The following is a 13,116-nucleotide window of genomic DNA, read 5'->3' on the forward strand; positions in this document are numbered from 1 at the left end:
TGTGCAATTTGTGAAATGTGGGGGGAAAAAAGGTTCAAGTCCAGGGCTAAGGATCTCTGACTAACTCGTGTTACTGCTCCTGTCCTCCAGTTCATGACTGAAGTCTCTGAGCACTGACTGAACTTTAACTCCTGTATGCAATAGAAATTGCTGTTTATGGGGCCCTATTAATGTTGTCTTAGAGTTTTTTGAATCCCACTTTTTCACAGAAGGATTGAAAAAAAAAATTGATTTAGCAGCCCCTGTATTATGGAAAAACATTAGATCATTGTCTAAGAGGGATATTTTGAATGCACGTTTTACTGTGAGCACATCAGCTCAGGGTCTGGGAACACTGAGTTCCTGGAACTGGAACGCTGTCTGTCCACACGGTAATGCAGGCTCAGAGCAGCTTGCTTGGGAAGAGCCAAAGGGCTCCAGTGGTGGACAGAGCTGTGCTCTCCCTACGACTTATCCATCCACGCCGTGTGAACAAGAAGCTGGGCCAACATTAACACATGATGTCGTCTCGGTTTCTCTGGCTACTTCTACATAGTAAATATAAAGCCTCAAGGATTGCTTTCTGGTCCTGAAGCCAACTGGCCCAGCTTGGCTTGCATCAGTACAGCTAAAGTCACCCTCACAGAAGAGAGTGACTGCATCCAAAGTACCACTGGAAAGTGTTCCTTGTTCAGGCTCACGGCTGAGTGTTGTCTTGCAAAATGCTTGGGTGCTCAGACCAAAGTGGTGTCACGTAGCACTGCTGGGATGTTAGCAGCCTGGACGGTATGTCAGGACTTGGGCTCGTTCCCTGGCCCAGTTCAGTTTGCTAACTTAGACATAGTCTCTGTCTCTGCAGAGGCCTGGCTGTTGAGTTGATGATTTCTTGAATGTGTGCTCAAGAGGGTTACAGTGTAAATGTTGGGTGAATCTAGTCTTTAGAAATGTCCAGGTATTTGCTTAATTCATATTCCTCTCTTCCTCCACCCCAGCCTAACCTCCTTATTAAATATTAACCTGATTCTCTAGAAGTTAAAATGTCCATATGTAGATTTATGCATTACTTTCCAATAACTTTTGAATCTGCTGGTTAATTCAGCCAAATTTGGCAAAAGTTAATGGTTTAGAGGTCTTAAATTGCTGGATGTATGGTGAAAAACTGTAGCTGGTAAGGATGCGGGCTCCAAAAGAATGCTTCCACCAAGAGAAGGCAGGAGAGCCTGCTTTCTCTTGGTGGAAGCAGTCATAACACAAGTATATCTTGCTGCCTGGCTGATCAGCACAGCTACAATCATGAGCAACTGCTGCTTGCCCATCTGATAATATAGCTGGGAGTACTGACTGGAAGAGGAGGGAAGGCGTAGGGAACAACAGGCAGGAGAAAAAGACAGAAGATGCAAATCTAGAGGAAAGTAGGCTTCCAGAGCCTGGCTGCTCAAAAATGTGCATGTTTGTTTTATTTTCTGGAGAGTGCAAAAGACATTTTTTTAGGCAGCAGAGCTCTGCTGTAGAGGTGAAGATTGTAACCCTTGAGTGTCTGGCCGCAAAGGGGAATCCAGATCCAAATGCTGAGTGCCTTGGTGTCCTAGGGGAGGCACGCGGTGAAGGAGGTGTCTCAGAAGGAGAACATGTTGAGCGAGGAGATGCTTCAAGATAGTTAATAGAAAGATGCTGAAGGCAAAAGTACAGAAGATTGTGTCCTGTTCTAATCGCCCTCTGAGATTTAGGCACCTCGCTCAGAAGGAAGCCTGGTGACTTGAGTGGGTGCACTTCAGAATGCTTCTGAAAATACCTTTTCTCCTGAAGAACTGCACAGAGATCATTCTTTTCTTTTAAAGGAAAAGTGGTGGAAGGAATTAGGCAGTTTTTATATATTTTATATGATGATGTGAAATACAGGCAACGTCTTGGAACTGGAACCCAGGCTGTCCCTTTCTTAGTAAGTAACATAACTATTAGACTTTAGAAACGTGGTCTCTTGTATGCTTTTTTCTGGACCGATGAGTCTTATATTTTACAGGAAAACATGGCAGTGATTCAATGAAAAGGCTGAAGAATACCCTTTCTGGAGTCTGGTGGTTAGATCATTCACATGGGTGGTGGCAGACGTAAAAGAGAACGACTTGCGTCTCCCACATCGTAAGTGCTCTGACAATTAGATTCTTGCATGAAAGCACAACTTAGAGTCTAAAGCAAAGCAGTTGTTACAGCTACGTTTTGCAAGGAGCTTTATCCTCTTGAATAGATACGTGTATTTATATATTTACTAATTAAGTATATCTATTAGATCAACTCTTTGAGGAGTGACAGTTTCATTTGTATTTTCTAAATCCTGATTGATTTCATGTAAGCTAGGTTTTGACCTGCTTGACCTTGTTAAGACCATGGCTGTTGTCAGACATTGACAGTTTGTAACTGTGTAAAAGACTTTCCACTGCTCAGTTGGAGCGGTTTAAAGCAGTCTGTGGTACCCTGCAGTGAAATGGGCTAAGAGTGCTCATGTAAGTCAGCTACCGCATCTCAGAAGAAGAGCAGCTGGATTCATAGTAGCAAACATTTGTTAGGAACGACGTCTTTGCTCCAGATCCTTGCAAAATGAACGCTTGTCAAGTGAGAAAGAACATTTGCAGCAAGTATCCTTTCTGCTCATTCCACGTACAAGCATCTGGAATGAAGGCATCGTATCTTGCAGAGAAACGGTGAAGATCTTCAATTTATGTCAGTGCAATTAAACTGGCAGGGAGCATCAGCCAAAAGTTCCCCTTGTTGCTGCATCCTCTGTGCCTCTGAGCACGTTGCCGCAGGATTAGCTCAGTCAGAAGACGGGTTCTCACAGCTCTGCTTCCTGGGCTCAGATGTGGCGTATTCCAAATGCTCATGAGGCTTTACTGTAGTTACCAAGGTATTTGCAAAGCAAAAGAAATTGCACCTGAAAATGTTAATGTACAATCTGATTGCCAAACGTATGCATTTTAAAAGATATTAAATTGGCTTGCTCTGCCTACCATTCTCAGGCAGTGGCTCTACTTGCCTCCGTATGGGATTTGAACTGTGCTTCGTACAGCAGATTCCTCTCAGCACATCCCATTTAAAACGTACATAAGAATGAAATGTGGATGATCTAATGGAGCTTCATGGTTGTTGAATACCTAATTTAAATGATTAGGGATTATGCTCCTGAAGTATTGAGCAACTAGTCCTACCCGGAGCTCAATCATTATGGGGTTTTTCATCAGTTTTTAATTTTCAGACCTTTTAGTATTTCTTAGTGTAGTTATGGATCTTGTGGAGCAAGTTCAAGCCTACTGGCAATAGCTGTTTTGTAACTGAGTATTATAGATTCAAGGGGACAACAAACCGTAGGTTTAAAGTCGTAGGTCTATTTATATGAAGAAGTGAGACAAGTTAACGCAGTCCTGATAAATCCGAATTGTACTGCCCTACCGTGCTTTGACTAGCTTTACTGTTCCTTATGCAGCTTTGCCACATCAGGTTCAGAAGAACAATACATACCAGATCTGGATTCTGCCTACAATATACAAATAAAGCCTTCAGCTCAGTGGCTGTTAATTCTATCATAGTACCCACACAACTGGATATATTTTCTATAAAAATACTTATTCAGTAAAGTGATTAGTTTGCAAATACAAAAAATATTTGCTTTTCTGAGTAAAGGACTGTTATAAGAAGCACTATTGTGTTATAAGAAGCACTTCTGTATTACAGAAAATGACTCAGTTGAGCCTTTAGCCCAGTGGCTGTTTTCTGGAACGCCTCTGAGGCTGAGCTGTTATATTCTTTAAAATATAAATATTAAATCAAGCTTACCATCATTTGGCAAATGTCACTGTAATTTTTAATAGTTTTATGAAACAGGTTTCTAAGACTACAAATTCATAACTGGCAAAATAGCAGGCTCTATACCTGGTAACTGTTTCGGGTGATATAATGTCCTTGTAAGTAAATGTAGCACTTTTCTGAATACGCTGACTTTGGACCTGAATAATGTATGCAGCAATGTTAGATTCTAGCGTGATACTAAAAGAGGTTACTAGTGACCAAGGGTATGCAATTGTCTTGCGGCTAGTTTACATCCTATATGTTATTGTAAACCTGATAATAAATCCTTTATTCTGCTATACGTGAGAAATAATTAAGTTGAAACCTGCACACTTAGACTGGTTTCAGGCAAATAAACTAGGAATTTGGGCAATCTTAACCCAGAAGCTTGGAAATCGATGATGTGGGGACTGAGTTCTCCTGTGGCTCTCAGGAACAGCTCCAGGTCAATGTTTTAAGTGGTACATGGGTGACAGTCATATTCCTCATAGCATATTTGTTCACTTCACTTTAATTTCTATCCTTGTGACTTTGGCACCTTTCCTTTACAGAAATTAATACTCTGGTTCATGAATACAACACGTTTTAACTTTGAACTTACATGATTATGTAGTGAGAGCGTAACTAACACATGTTCTTGCATGACCATATGAGTAAGTGAGAGTAGAAAAAAAAGACTTTTTTGGATATGTTAGAAACGGGAAAATAAGGTAAATTAATGTCTCTGCATAATTCCATGAGTCTTCTGTCTAAAATAATGTATGGATTATTATAAATATCACAAAAAGCCAGACTTATGCGAATGAATGCTTAACAGCTGTTGAGAAAACCTGACAAACAAAGGCTTTGGGTTTGCTGCATTTACACATGGCCAACTATGTGGTAGAGTTGCCTTATTGAATTAAATGGGACTTCTCAGATCTATAAAGTTGTTTAAATCCATATATTATGTCATAATAGCCAATTTTTTTCATTCGTCAATACTTTTATTTCTTCTTATTTTTTAAGAAATGAAGGGGTCAAACTGTTGCAATATTACGATTAACTTAAAGCAAAAAAGCTCATCAAAATACTTTCTCACTTGAAATAAGATGAGGAGTCGTGTGGAAGGGTTTTATTCAACTATGCATTTGAATTTGGGAAAGAATATGAGCTTGTAAACAGGAAATTCTCTTTTGCAAACTGCAATGCCAAACACATCTTGATACATACAGAAACAATCATAAACTGCTTTTTGTTTACAGAACTATGATAGCTTTAATAGAAAGATTACATTTTGGAAAAGCTGTCTGGAAGTTGTTGTGGAGGGCATCAGACATCCCTACATCACGAGTATTTTAGTTTGTTAGGAGACTTTAGTTTGGTAGGTGTCAGTACATTTTCCTGTTGCTCATGTGCATTTTTGAAATTTACTTTTCTACAGTGGTCATCAATTTTGCTCTATGTGCAGGAGAGGGAACTGTCACTGTGAAGAAATGGACAGAAAGTAAATGTATGTAGTATTGTAATAAAACCACGGGAAGTAGGAAACAGAGGGTTCAAAGCTAATGTAGGTACATGAGGTGATTGAAGTGAAAATTATACTTCCTGAGTCAGGATGATGCTTTTTTAATGACACTTGAGATAATGCTTTTGAATTAATGGCTGAAATTGAATTTTGTTCAGGTAATTCACATGCCATCTGAAGAATAAAAGGTCTTGGAGGGAGTTTCCACCTTTTACTTTCTTTAACTAGCATTAACATATTCAGCTGGGAGGTTTTCTTGTGCCATTGTTTATTCTTTCTTGACCTAAAACCTACGCCAAAGCAAGATTTTTATGCCAGATAGTGTTAATACTTGCCCTGCTGAATAGCTCTTTCTTTCACATAAGGTAATTTCCATGTGTGCTGCCCAGCAGGGGTATTTCAGATGAAGAATTGATATGATGTTGGGTATTTAATTTGAAGGTTCGTATAACAGGTTTGCTATCCATGCAGTTTTGTTACTATCTGGAAGGAAAGTTTTGACATATGTAATTGTCCACCCACCACTGAAATATTCAGACATGCTTTATAATTATATGGAGAAACCTTATGGGCTCAGCTGCAAAACTGACTCTCCAAAGCAAATAATGGAGACTTGGCTGCAGACTACGTTCCCCTCCTCAAATAAGACATTAGTAGAGAGAAAAGAATAAGACTCCTGTATGAAAAAGTGCTGTGGCATTTAATAGAAAATGATAACCTTTCTACATGAATTATGAACCGACCTATAAAAATGAACAAGAAAAGATATGCTTCTCCAATTCTGTCTGACAATTTAAAAGTTATGTAGAACAGATGCTCAGTTTTTAATTCTACAGATTTTTACAGCCATTATTTTAGAATTCTAATAAATGATCTATTCCTAAGAATTAGTTCATATTGAATTTGAAAGGACTTCCATTTTATTCTGCCTTACGAAATTCTAAAACATCTTTCTATATGAATGTAAAGGCCATGGTTGGAAGGCCTGCTTTGCTCGAAAATCAAAGGAAAACATTTATTTCGGTGGGAGGCACTTATTTCAGTGATCTCACCATCCTCTGTATATGAATTTTAAGTTTCTCAGTCCAGGATAGCTGCTGTTCTGTGGGGACCTCAGTGACAAACTCGGTGAGAGAAGCTTGAGTTCCCCTTCTGAACTGTGGGGCCACACTGTTTTTGGTTTTGTCAGCATAGCTACTACGAGGAAATTCAGAAATCAATGAGAGTAGGTTTTGGACTGCTACCTTTAGATTGTAACTTTGTGGATTCCTGTAACATATAATGGGATAGGCAGGAGGTTTTAGGGCAGTCATATGATATTAGGACTATAAAGGTTTTGGTAACGTTCTTAATAGCGTGGGGTCTGAACATAAATATGTTTGTTGCTAAATCCAAGAGTTGCTGGTAAAAGGTACAGGAGAATAGAAAGCCTGTTTTCTCTTAGAAATTAATATGTATTTTTTCTGCTTTTTTGGTCAAAATGTACTTTTAATTAGAATTTCCTGGCAACTTCCGCTGCTGCTGTTCATTGTAGTTTATTGTTATATTTGATCTAACAATGTATAGCCTTCTTGTACCTGCAGATGGCTTGCAGCATGCCGAACAGTGTTCTGATTTTTATACATAGGGCTGGCACTTTGTGTATGTGTGTGCAATAGGCACGTGTGTACACAGGTGCCACTGAAGCAGTGTTTACTGAAGTCATTGGTCTATATTCCCGAGTTGAGCACCGTTGTCATGCACAGCAACGATTTTCCATTCTTCGTTTTACATAAGTGTGTGAACTAATAGCTTATGAAGATGATTTTCCCTTCTGGCTTTGCAGGTCTGGCATTTCTTGATTATAAGAATCTAGTTTTACTCTGCACACAGTAGCTGTACTCTGAAAAATTTGTTTTGGTTGTTCCAATATATGTAGTTACATACGGTAATTGCAGCTTGTTTGTAGAAATTTATACAAGGGAATATGCGTAACTGCGTGTTGAGTTGAGGGTACATTAGTTTGAGTAAAACCTCAGCTGAATAAAGACAAAGTTTCCAACTTTGTAAACTAAATAAGCACTTATCTGGATCCCAGTTTCCCACAGTTTTTATTGTATATATATAGCAGTATGTCTCAGACAGCTTGTCATGTGGAGAGAGGTTTCATGTGATGGGTTAGTGCATCACATGATGCGGATTTACGTGTTCTTCTTTCTTTTTTTTTAAGCTGAGATTGAGACACCATTGCAAATTGAACTTTTGGAAGAGAACAGCAGCGACAATATTAATATAAATACTCCATAAAAAAAGGCAAGCTTTTGCTGTGGTTCCCTGACTGTTGCCAAAGACATACAGCTGGCTCTCTGCATCTTTCTAGAAAAGCTTAGCAATAGCTAGGCATCATTTCTGACAGACCATTGAGGTTTGGGACTCCTTGGAAACTCACAGGGAATGGTTTGATGGAGAGATTTTTCCATTTGGAGCATCTGTGCTTTCAAAGAGAAGGGTTTCACTTCTCAGCCTGACAGGCGGGGACGTGTGCTGTGCTTCCCTCTTCAGAGGGAGGAGCGCTTAAGCACAACTTGCTCACTGCTTTTGGTGAAAGATGCCAGAACCCATCTCCTCCCTGTACTTTCTAGGCAGCACCTGCATTGGATTCAATGGCTTCTTGCATCTCTCTAATACTTCATGGTACAGTTGTAAGAAACTCAATGTGAGTTTCAATTAGAGGAAACTTTTTAGTTGTAGCCCCTCTTACACGCTCTGTCAGTCTGCTCAAATCCACAGCTGACCTGCCTCAAGCTGCGGTAAGTTGTTGCCTCCAAACTGATAAGCATTTACATGAAAACTTACTTTTTTGAATTTTTCAAAGAAATCCAAAGCCTGGAGTACACAAAGCCAGTTTGCTTGCATCAAAAGCAATTCTGCTCTCCTCCATTCACTCTTGTCAAAGCAGGGTCTGGGAAAGGAGGCTTGTCATTCTGAAAGACTTCTTTCGGAAGTTTGCTTGGTCAAAAGTCGTCACAAAGAGGTTTTATTGCAGAGGCAAGGATTTATATCAGAGTAAGTCCTCTATCCTCCTAAAATAACTGTTTGGAAATAAGATTTAATTCTGTCTATGTGAGGCTAGGCTCAGAGAGCGGGGAATGGTGTTCTGGCCAAGAGGCAGCCGAACAAAGACTCAGTCAGACTTCAAGATACTGAGCTGTGGGTGGTTCTTAGTATTTTACCTTCTTACCTTCAGTCTGTGCTGAAAGATTAAGAGGCACAACGTGTCAGATTAGGATTTATTTGGCCATAACCTTTTCATTTTATTGTGCCTTTTTTCCGTACTTTTCTAGTTCTGTAGCTCACTTCACCTGTGGTATTTGTTTATGCTGTTGCTATTTTATGTAGGACTAATCAGTGTGATTGAAAAGTCAGGGAGAACGACTTGAAAGCTTAGCCTCAGTTCTTGGGGGAAGTAATTACATTTGGATGGTGACAAAACATTGGGGAGAGAATAAAGCTTGTTTTAGGCAAAGGCTAATTAAATGTAGGGGTTTTTGTGTTGTTTTTTTTTTTTTTTAAGATTTTGAGAGGGGTGCATGTAGGGGTAGAGTTCATGTAGCAGAGTTGAAATCAGCAATTCATCTTTACCATCTGTGTCTTTTTTTTTTTTTTTGCACTATTAGGGAGTTATCTGATATTCATAAATCTGTATGTACCCTAGCCCAAGAAGTTATGTTATGCCCGTGAAGTGAAGGGGGCTTGCGCCTGCAGCAGCATGTCCTTTCTACCCTTGTGGGTTAGGTTGTTCTTATCTTTTGAACGGGCTCTTCTGTCCTTGCTGTGAAATACCTGCTCTGTCCTGGTTTCATACTGGCAAGAGAAGCTCTGGGTTAGCTGAGGACATAGGAAGTGGAGTGGAAAAATGAAACTTTCTCAGTTGTTATTGTAATCTTGGTGGTGTTTTTGACTGTATTGCTATTAATTTAACACTGTGTGTCTACAGATACAGTATCATGAGGCACAACATGGAAGTGAACATGTAGCACTGCTTAGGTTCCCTGCACTGTAGTCTGCGTTATTTCTTTATCTTTATAATTGTTCCAGTTAACTGTTTTGATTAGTTGTGTTATTTGGGAAAGCACTTTTCACTGAAACAAGGTACTGCGTGGCAAGTTGGAAGTCCTGGATGATTCTACTGATAGCATTAATGGGTAGCCTGGCTGGTAATATCTAAAATGGGGGCCCACGGAGCACCCCACTTCCCAGAGGACAGCAGGTCTATATCTGAATTGCATGTTGGGACTATTTTTCCCGATGGTCTGTATCCCCTGATTTCTGTTACAAAGGAGCCTTGGATGAAGGGTTAGCGAATGAAGTACCCTGTTCTCTGCCAGTCCCACAGCCTGGAATAGCAAAAGCTCGGACTGCAGTGTGCACTGTGAAGAACAGCTGAGCTGCCGCTTAGGGACAGCCACTGTTACTAGTCACACCTGGAATCTCGACTCTTTGAGATTTCATCCCAGCTTTACGCATGACTTTCTGTATGAAGTTGAGGAATTTACGTAAGAAATGTAGTTTAATGCATAAACCTGCTGTACAAGCATGCGTAATGTTTTGGTGAGCAGTAGGACAGAGGAAGATGTAGGAATCGGGGGATTGCAGGCTGAGCAGTAGTCAGTACTGTCATGCTGTTGCAGAGGAGGAACCTTGTTCTGAGCAGTATTTGAAAGAACAGCTTGTGAACAGTAATTGCCATGGTCAACTGAGTACTTGTGAGGCATCAGCGGTAGTGTTGCATCCATGTTTTGGAGTACCATATTTTAATGACATAATTTAATTAAAAAAAGGAAAAAAAAAGGAAAGGAAATAAACGAGAGAATAAGAGAGAGAACTGTGAGGATAGCAACAGGTATAAGAGGTTTGGAAAGCGTGATCTACATGGAACGACTAAAGGAAAACTTCAGCAAAGTATTTTAAGGAGTAGCCTGCAGGCTGTGGGCCAGATGAGGCTTGCCAAAATAATTCACACAGCCTCTGTCAGCTCCTGCCTACCCGCTTTCTGAGCCATTAACTCGTGGACAAGACCCAGGTTGTGGTGCCCACTTTCCCAGTTTTTCTTCAACGTGTGCACTGTGGGGTGCTGGGGGACCTGCAAGCCAGTCATGTGGTGAGCCATGTATGTATACGTGGGAGGACGTTCCTGCCATATATCCAATGATGTGGGAAGTACCAGCATGCTTTGCCCTCGGGTGGCTGTGTGATAGACCTTGCAGGTTGTTTTGGGACAGATCGCACTTCTGGATTAGACATCTGAAGTGTATTGCAGAGTGATATTTAGTCCTCCTTCAGAGAAAGGGAAGGGTATAGGGTGGTTGTCTTGAGGCCCCCAACTGATGATATTTTCCTATCTTCAGTTTTGCCTTTTGGGAAATATAGTGTGAAAGGCGGGGGGAAAAAGAGTGGAGCACACAAAGAGTGAAAGGGGGAAGGATGTAAAGCAGTGATCAGACTTCACAAAGTGTGAAATATTGTTACTAAGTTCTTTTTGAGAACTGCCTCTTATGAACAAATTCTTCTTCCAAAGGCACGGGCAAATGCTTGTCAGATGGAAGCTACAATACCAATACAACTGTGCTGCCACCCGCAGAAAATGTCACACGTCTTGGCTGGGAGATGCAGATCTGAGGAGGTGGGAGTAAAGCCTTCTTAAAACACAGGAATAGTTATTTCTCCTTATGCTGACCTTTTTCTATTTAGCGTATGGTTCCTTCTCTTTCTTGTTCTTTTTTTCCTATGGTGGTGTTTCTAAATACTGATGAGACAACACATGGCCCAACAAGGATTCATTTAAAGGATTTTAAACTCTCTAAACTAAAATATTTTGGTAGAAGTCATAGATCAGATTGCTCTTATTCTAGTGAGAGGTTTTGCTAGTACCTCTGTACAACTGAACAGTTTGGAGATTTCTGTGTTGGTCCATTTCTAATTAAAATGGTGAGCTGCTGCCTACTTTCTGCTTTCTGGCCTTCAAGCCTTTTACTACCTGAATCTGGAGAACAGGCTGTAAAACATTAAATATGGGAAAGCTGGGAAATGTAACACGCTATAAATGCATGAAGGTAGGAGCTCAAATATGTGTGGACATAAAGATTTTATTTCTTTACATAAGGTTTAAATGAAGAGTCTGCAGTATAAATCTCTGCTTTCAAAGTGAACTATCACTTTTCAGCAAGAAGGAAGGCAAGAATGACTATTAAGAAATAAAATATTATGCCTTTAGGAAGCATCAAAGCAATCCTAATAAGGCCATCCATATATGCAAATAAGTGAAGACCCCACCCTGCCCCCAAATATATCATAGGACTTTTTTTTTCAATTTTTTTATCTGCAGTCCGGAATTGTATAGTTTTGCTTTTTTTTTCTTGTTGTGAACAAGACATGCAGAGGTCACCATTATGCAATGAAACTGTCAGGAGACAGCTGGGAGGTCTTCATTTAATGCCCATTATGCCCCATGTTTGATATCTGTATCTGGCTCCTAATGCGTGGTAGGCGGGGGTGGAGGATGATTGTAGTTTGGAGGAAACAAGATGTAGCAGCTCACTGGAAATTGCTGGGGGGATAGGGTGGAGGTGATGTTTTTATAAGCGGAGCGCTACATTTAACTGAAAAGTATTACTTCAAACCTAATGTATTTATAAGCAGAATTTCTGAACGCTGAGAAAACTGTTTTAACACTTAGAAATGAAAACTGAGAAATCCTAAATGATCAGTGTAAAAGAGTGGCAGTTTAGATCGCTGGGCTAAATCTTGTTTGATTTTTCTCAAATGTTTTGTCCAGCTGGATCGATCACATTATTGACTTTTTAAACAGAATTCTCCATTATGATCTATGGGATTTCTGAACGTCATTTTTCTCAGCTGGTTATTGAAGTGCTGGGGTTGGCAGCACTCCCCAATATGGCTGCTCTGAATATTTGTTATGTAGATGGACCTAAAAGGAAATCTTCTGGATCTTTCTAAGCCTGGAACAATGGAGCACTCATCAGCTGATGGTATGAGGCCTTTAGACTTTCACGCTCCACTGCTGTGAGTGGAGATTTTTCAACAAGTGAGCTTGACTTTTCTGTATTCGGTGTGTGGCAATATTTTTCTCTTGTGTACTCAAATAATATTATGTCAAGTTCATTGAAAAGCCACCCCAGTTGAAATAGTAGTAAAATCCATGTTACGTGTGGGGGCTATAGTCAATTAACCAATTATGTGTTTTGTTAAACTAATTTTTGATCTGCTTGCATCCTGTGTAGTGAAGTATCAGAAAGCTCTGTTGGGCCCAGGGTATGTAGAACAAAAAACGTCATTGTTTCACTGAAACGATGAACTCCAGGCAAGGTAGAAATGAGCTTTAAGCTGAACTGAGTTACTATTCAGAAGAAACACGATGCTATCATACTTCATATGAAAACCTCTCGTGGCTGGGGGAAGGCAGCCTTTTCCTTCTCCCAGCAAGTCTGGAGTTAGTTTTGGCTTGAGAGGGAGGCAGAAGGTTGAGTATCTCCCAAAGACATTTGCTAACTTCATATTGCTCAGTCAGCTGTCTGAAATGGATGATTGCACTGAGGTGGGTTTCTGCACAGTATTGATGTTGTGAGTTGTTGGCATGGGGTGGATCTTGAAGAAGGAGCCTGCATCTCATAAAGATCCTATTGATAAAATGTTAATAAATGGCCTCTGCATCTAGCTGTTATTGGTATTCTGGGGCATATTAACTGCACCTAAATTATTGCGTAGGAAAGACCTATAAAATTTATTTGACT

This window comes from Calonectris borealis, chromosome 4 (genome assembly GCF_964195595.1).
Source record: "Calonectris borealis chromosome 4, bCalBor7.hap1.2, whole genome shotgun sequence".
NCBI lineage: Eukaryota > Metazoa > Chordata > Aves > Procellariiformes > Procellariidae > Calonectris > Calonectris borealis.